The sequence below is a fragment of the Wolffia australiana genome, chromosome 14 (genome assembly GCF_029677425.1).
Source record: "Wolffia australiana isolate 7733 chromosome 14, ASM2967742v1".
In the NCBI taxonomy this organism is placed as follows: Eukaryota; Viridiplantae; Streptophyta; class Magnoliopsida; order Alismatales; family Araceae; genus Wolffia; species Wolffia australiana.
The window spans coordinates 11,161,120-11,167,394 of NC_135848.1; the positions used below are offsets into that span (position 1 = coordinate 11,161,120).

At 44.2% G+C, this 6,275-nt stretch overlaps 1 pseudogene across 1 annotated transcript; it reads left to right on the forward strand.

Annotated features, from left to right (window-relative positions):
- The first annotated feature begins 4,157 nt into the window (after positions 1-4,157).
- LOC144711870 (cytochrome P450 71A1-like) lies at positions 4,158-6,183 on the forward strand (annotated as a pseudogene). The gene is made up of 3 exons (XR_013583678.1): positions 4,158-4,971; positions 5,280-5,400; positions 5,493-6,183. The product of XR_013583678.1 is annotated as a cytochrome P450 71A1-like (transcript).
- The last annotated feature ends 92 nt before the right edge of the window (positions 6,184-6,275 follow it).

Consider the following 6,275-nt stretch of genomic DNA (forward strand, 5'->3'; position numbering starts at 1 on the left):
CCATCGTGCTTGGTGAAAATCTCTCGGATGGCGAGTACCCATTCTCGGTACACCCATTTATCGTCCACTCAGTGAACGGTGATGCCTAGAAGTCTAGTACCATTCTCCGCAGTCCACGCGTCTGCAATGAGGGACACTCGGTCCACATTCTCCCATAGCTTCTTCACATCTTGTTTCATGCATCCACGCATTTGAAGCTTCCACTGCTTCATGACCTTCGCACTAGGGGATCCAAGTCGAGTTGTGTTGTGCGTAGCAAAAGTTCAGACAGTTTGACAAATTGTAGGAGAGAGAGGATTAGAGAAAGATGAGCAAAATAGAGAAAAAAGGTTTTAGAGAGATCGTAGAGTGGGTGTGAATGAGAGAAGATAGGAAGAACTAGAGAAGAAAAGATAAAAAAGGCAGAGAGTGAGAGAGAAGGAGAGAAGACTATAAGATTATGAAAGAACCAGACTGAGAGGGAATGAGAGAAATGATCACAGATTGAGTAAAAATGAGAGAAAGAAGGGATAAAGAGAGAGAGAGAGAGAGAGAGAGAGAGAAAGGCAGAAAAATTCAGACAGTTTGACAGATTGTGGGAGAGGGAGGATTAGAGAAAGATGAGAGAAAAAATAAAAGAGTGGGTGGGAAGCAGAGAGAGGGAGAATTAGAGGTAAAAAGATAAAAAAAAAATCAGAGAGTGAGAGAGAAGGAGAGAAGAGAGGGAGAATTGTAGAAAGAGTTTCACTGAAATGGACTACGAGAAAGGGAGAGAGACAGGGTGAGAGAAAGGATGAGTCAGAGAATTAGAGAAAGAAAAAGAAAAAGCACCACAGAGTGAGATTGAGGGAGAGGGAGATTGAGAGAAAAAAAGATACATAACAAGACTAGACTTGACAAAGATAAAAATAAACTGAAGCTACTGAAAACAGATACTCAAATTTGAACTAAAATTTTCAGAATACATGCAAGAAGAATAGAAATTCCACAATTTATGACTGAGAAGGAGCTATGGGAAATAGTGGAAGAAGATTTACAAAATTGGCATGTGAGAACTGAGAATTAGCGGATGAGGTAGGGGAAAAAATAAGAAAAATTCGAAGAACTTAGCGGCAAAGAATATGAGAAATAGAGGCAGAATAAGAAATTTAAATCTGAAGGGGGAAGAAGAACTTACTCGCAACCGTCGATTTCTCCGATGCCGCCGTCCACCGTCCACCGTCCGCGGTCCAAAGCCTCTACGGCTCTCTTTCGTGTATTTTTTATCCAAATTTGTTAATCGAAAATACAGGAAAGAACCATAAGACTTAGTGTTTGATGTTGGATAGCGAAATCCGATATTCACACCCGATATCCGATGTCTTCATCCTCCCCTCTGCGATGGAGGCGGATGATGACATCGAGACGGATATAGGGATCAGATATCGGCACTGTAGCAACCCATATCCGATACCGAGAACCGATATCCGGATTCAAAGAGAACGGATACTGCAAATTGGCTTTCCGGTATCCGATACAGCATCCGTCCCCATACCGTCACCCGGTACCAGTATCGGGATGAGCGAACACTAGTGACGATGATGAAACATGGACATATGATGAATCAGACCAAAGGAAATGCTGTGGACAGATGACTGAATGGACGTATGTTGCGTCGTCTGTCGTTCGTCCTACAAGCCTAGTCATTAGGGTCATAGACCTATGCATCTATTACTAAGATCTAACATAAATAGAATAAGCACTTTAGTTGTGATATAGAAATCCAAGCAGCTTAGTCACCAGAGTCCTACTCGAGTACTTGTGTTTTATAAAGTGAAACATACAGATCTTAATGCAGATCTAATGCCAGATTTCCAATATTCATTTTCCAGGAAATAGAATCATCCGGATATCATAAATTTTATTCGTATTTAATATCTTGACTAGTATATTTTATCGGACATCTAAAGTTTCATCGCTTAAACTGAAATATATTTTTGTCGCAGCTTCCTTCTCTCACAATTTTATTCTCTTTTCTTGCATGGGTAAAAATAAACTAAGGACTGCAATCTTACGGAAGGATCACTTAGTCGGAAACTCTATTCCAAAGATTAAGTTCATCCCATCTCCGTTTGGACGGGAAGGAAATCGTCATTCCCTCAAAGAGCACCTTGGCGTTCTGTTCTTTTATCCCACGTGTTACATTGACTTTCACCATACGGTTCATACTCTATTGAGATGTGCAAATCGTGCTGATTCGCCGCACGCCCAGAAAAAACGCACTGTGCATCGCAAAGTGGCCTGTGCGGCGAATTCTCAGTTGTGCGCGAATGCTTAAAAAATAAATATATAAAGAAGAAATATTGACTCCCTTTCATTCTCTCGCTCGCTCTTCTCTCTATCTTACTCGCTTCTCACTCTCCCTGGCTCTATTCTCTCTCTTTCGCTCCATCGGTCTTTTCTCTATCTATCTCACTCGCTCGCTCGCTCTACTCTCACTCTCTCTCTATCTCGCTCGCTCTACTCTCACTCTCTCTCTCTATCTCGCTCTGTCTTCTCTCCCTCTCTCTCTATCTCGCTCGGTCTTCTCTCCCTCTCTCTGTCTCTCTATCACGCTCTTCTCCCCCTCTGAGTCGCTCCTCTACCTCCATCTACATCTCTCTCTTATTCTCTCTGTAATTATCTTACTCGTTACCCTCTGTCAATCTCGCTAACTATTCTCTCTCTCTATCTTTCTATCTATTTATATCTCCTATTCGTTCCTCTCTCTCTCAATCTCGCTCGCCCTTCTCTCCCTCTATCTCGCTCGCCCTTTTCTCCCTCTATCTCGCTCACTCTTCGCTCGCTCTATCTCTTTCTCTCCTCTCCCCATCTATCTATCTGGCTCTCTTCCCTCTCGCTGCATGTGTCGGTCTTCTTTCCCTCTCTCTCTATCTCGTTCGTTCCTATCTCTCTCTCGCTTTCTCGCTCGGTCTTCTTTTTCACACGCACACACTCTATCCTCATCTTTCTTTCTCTGAATCTTTCCGGATTGTTCGATTTTATGCGGTAAACGCTGCGAATTGTTCCACATGCACTACACCTTGAACAAGTTTACCACACTGACGGATTTCGCCCACCGCAACGCACACCGACATATTGTTGTTGAGCCGTCTGCCGAGGTTTTATTTCTTACTTGTAAAGTTGTGAGTAGATTTTTTGCATATACGTGAGCTTAGACGGAGTTTCTTTATATTAAATTCGAAAGAGATAGCGGAAATTCTGTGGCTCCTACTCAACTGCCAGTTGTGAATCCCCCTTCAGCAACGTGTTCTAAAATCCCCTTTTTATATTACCCGCGACTGCTAATGTCAACGTGAGCCTTGCACGTGGGTTCGTGGCCACGTAACTGCATCGTGGGCAAGGTGTGCAGTGATGCGGGAGTTTCTCCACGCCGCGCAACACTATCCGATCTTGGTGATCGGTAATTATTTTTCCTTCCCCTGCTGTTTCCCTATTTAAGAAGATGTAATAGGTTCTTTTTATGAGAGCTTTTTCTGAGTTTACAACGGAGGTGCTCCTTCTCCTGTCACTGGTGTTCGGCGGTGATCTCGCAGGCGACGTCTAACCGCGTCGTTTCTCCGGCGAGTTTCTGACAGCTAAAACCTGCAAAGTTCCAGATTGCAGAGCCACGAGCCGACGAAGACGGAGGAGAAATGAAGACCCTCTTCTTCATCCTCTCTACTATTGTTGGGCGCACACACTCGCGGAAGCGTACTTGGACGTGGACAACTGCAGAAGATGTAGACGATGATCCCAAGACGATACGAGGAGAAACACCAAGGCGTAGTAGTTAGCCTTGTCACGTCCCTGCGTCGTCATCGTCAAGAGAGCACCAACTCCAAGAGTGAGAGAGAGGAAGAGGAAGAGATTTCTAGTTCAAATGAACTTTCAAGAAACACTACTCAACTCAAAGGGACAAATGATGAATACATCAAGGGATGCTGGGGTGAAGAAAACAAAGGAAATGGGGCCTTTTATAGGCATAGCCCAAGGCCTAAATGCCCCCAAAAAACTAGGCACGATGCTAGAAAGTAGGCACAATCCTATTTTCAAGGATGTGCTAGGTCATCTTACTTTCAAGGATGTACCAAGTCATCCTACTTTCTAGGATGTACCAAGTCAACCCCCACAGTCCTGAAACTTAGGGCTGGGGGGTTTGGGATTTCCAACAACTATCATGGTTATGATGATTACCTTATACTTTCTGAGAAAGCCCAAGAATAAAAAAAGAAGTGGGACAGATGTTCTACCTCCAGGACCTCGCAGACTACCTCTTCTAGGCTTCCTCTCCTTCCTACGTGCTGACCTCCATGTATGCCTCAAAGAGCTCGCCGACGTGCATGGCCCTGTCGTGAGCCTCCGTCTTGGGGCCAAACTCTGCGTCGTGCTAACGTCTCCAGAATTGGCTACGGAAGCTCTTAAAGACCAGCACGCCGTCTTTGCCAACTACGACACTCCAGCCATGGCCGCCGTCTCCTCGTATGGCTGCTTGGATATTCTCTGGGCACCCTATGGCCCCCATTGGCGCATGGTACGTAAAGTCGCTATGCATGAGCTGATCAGCCCCGCCACTCTCAAAGGCCTCTACGATGTACGGATGACAGTAGTCAAGAAGATGGTGGAGAAGGTGAAGGCGAGTGCTGGCGAGTTAGTGAATTTACGCGAGCTGTTCACACTTGTAACGATGAATTCGATGATGGGAATGCTGCGGGGAGGCTCGGAGTCGCATGACGTGAAAATAGAAGGCATGGCTAAGGAATTTCAACGGGCAATTGATGAACTTATCGTCTTGTTTGGTGTGCCCAACATCTCTGATTTCAATCCTGCTCTAGCTTCGCCTGATCTTTAGGTTTTGGAGAGGCGGACAAGGAAATCGTCTGCCACCATCAGTTGTGTTCTTGATGGTATCATTCAGCAGCGGCTGACGGCGCTAGAAGCGGCAACCCAAGGAGGCTATGAAGGAACAACCAGGTAACTGAGTTATGTCTCGGTACAAAAAAAGATGTATTCTATTCATGGTTCTTTAAAAAAAACTTTGCTGAGATGTTTTCTCGTCCTGGCCGTTTATCAAACCTTTTTCGTTTTTAAAGTTTTCTTTTAGTGCATTCTTTCTTGTTTATAACTGGGGTACAACATGTGTCCTATTGATCAAATATTTAAGATATGGTTGACGGTTAGATTTTATGTTGTTTTTTATGGTTTACCATATTTTAAGTTTCTTTTAGTCGTTAGGATTCCCTTCTAAGTTCTAAATCAGTTACCTGATTGTTATTTCGTAGAGGCCAAGGGAAGACTGTGGAAGAGAGTACAAGGGATTTCTTACAGGTGCTGCTGGATCTCTCACAGAGGCCCGATTTGCAGTCCTCTATGACTACGGACGTCATAAAGGCTGTGCTACTGGTAATCATATCTAATCTCTGATCTCCAAATCATCTCAAACATCTTCATCATGTCCATCACTATCTTGGATGTAAACTATGAAGTTGTTACAGGACATGGTTGCTGCAGGAACAGACACCACTACTGCCACAATGGAGTGGGCCATGGCCGAGCTTCTCTATCATCCTGATAAGATGAAGACAGCTAAAGAGGAAATCACTGATGTAGTTGGTATGGGGAACATTGTTGAAGAGGCACACCTACCTAGGTTGAGGTACCTCAACGCTGTATTCAAGGAGACTTTACGCCTCCATCCAGTACTGCCTCTGCTGGTGCCCCATTACCCCAGCTCCGACAGCATCATTTCTGGATATACAATTCCTAAGGGGACTAAAATTTTCATCAATACGTGGGCTATACAACGGTGGCACCTTTCGCTTCCTCTGTTGGGGCAGGTAGGAGAATCTGCGCTGGCATCTCTCTTGGGGAGTGGATGGTTATGTTCGTTCTTGCATCGCCGCTGCACTCCTCTGACTGGGTTCTGCCAGGAAGGTGTGATGCTGAGTCAGGACTGAAAGAGACGTTTGGGCTTGTGATGAAGAAACAGGAACCTCTATGTGCCATTCCTACTAATCGTGAGCTGGAAATGTGATATATTTCCACTCTAAAACATCGTTGTGGGCCGAGGGCAGGATTCTTTGAGTGGCATGCACTATAGAAGCACATAATATGTTTATTTTGACTTTTCTTATGGGACATCAATATTATTGCACCTTATAAATATCTGATTTAGGAATACTGTAAGCTTATTCCAATTATGATAGAGGAATTTACTGAGGTTAGTGCGAATAAATGTAAAATTTTCCTCTTGCATAAATATTAATTGACCGTAATCC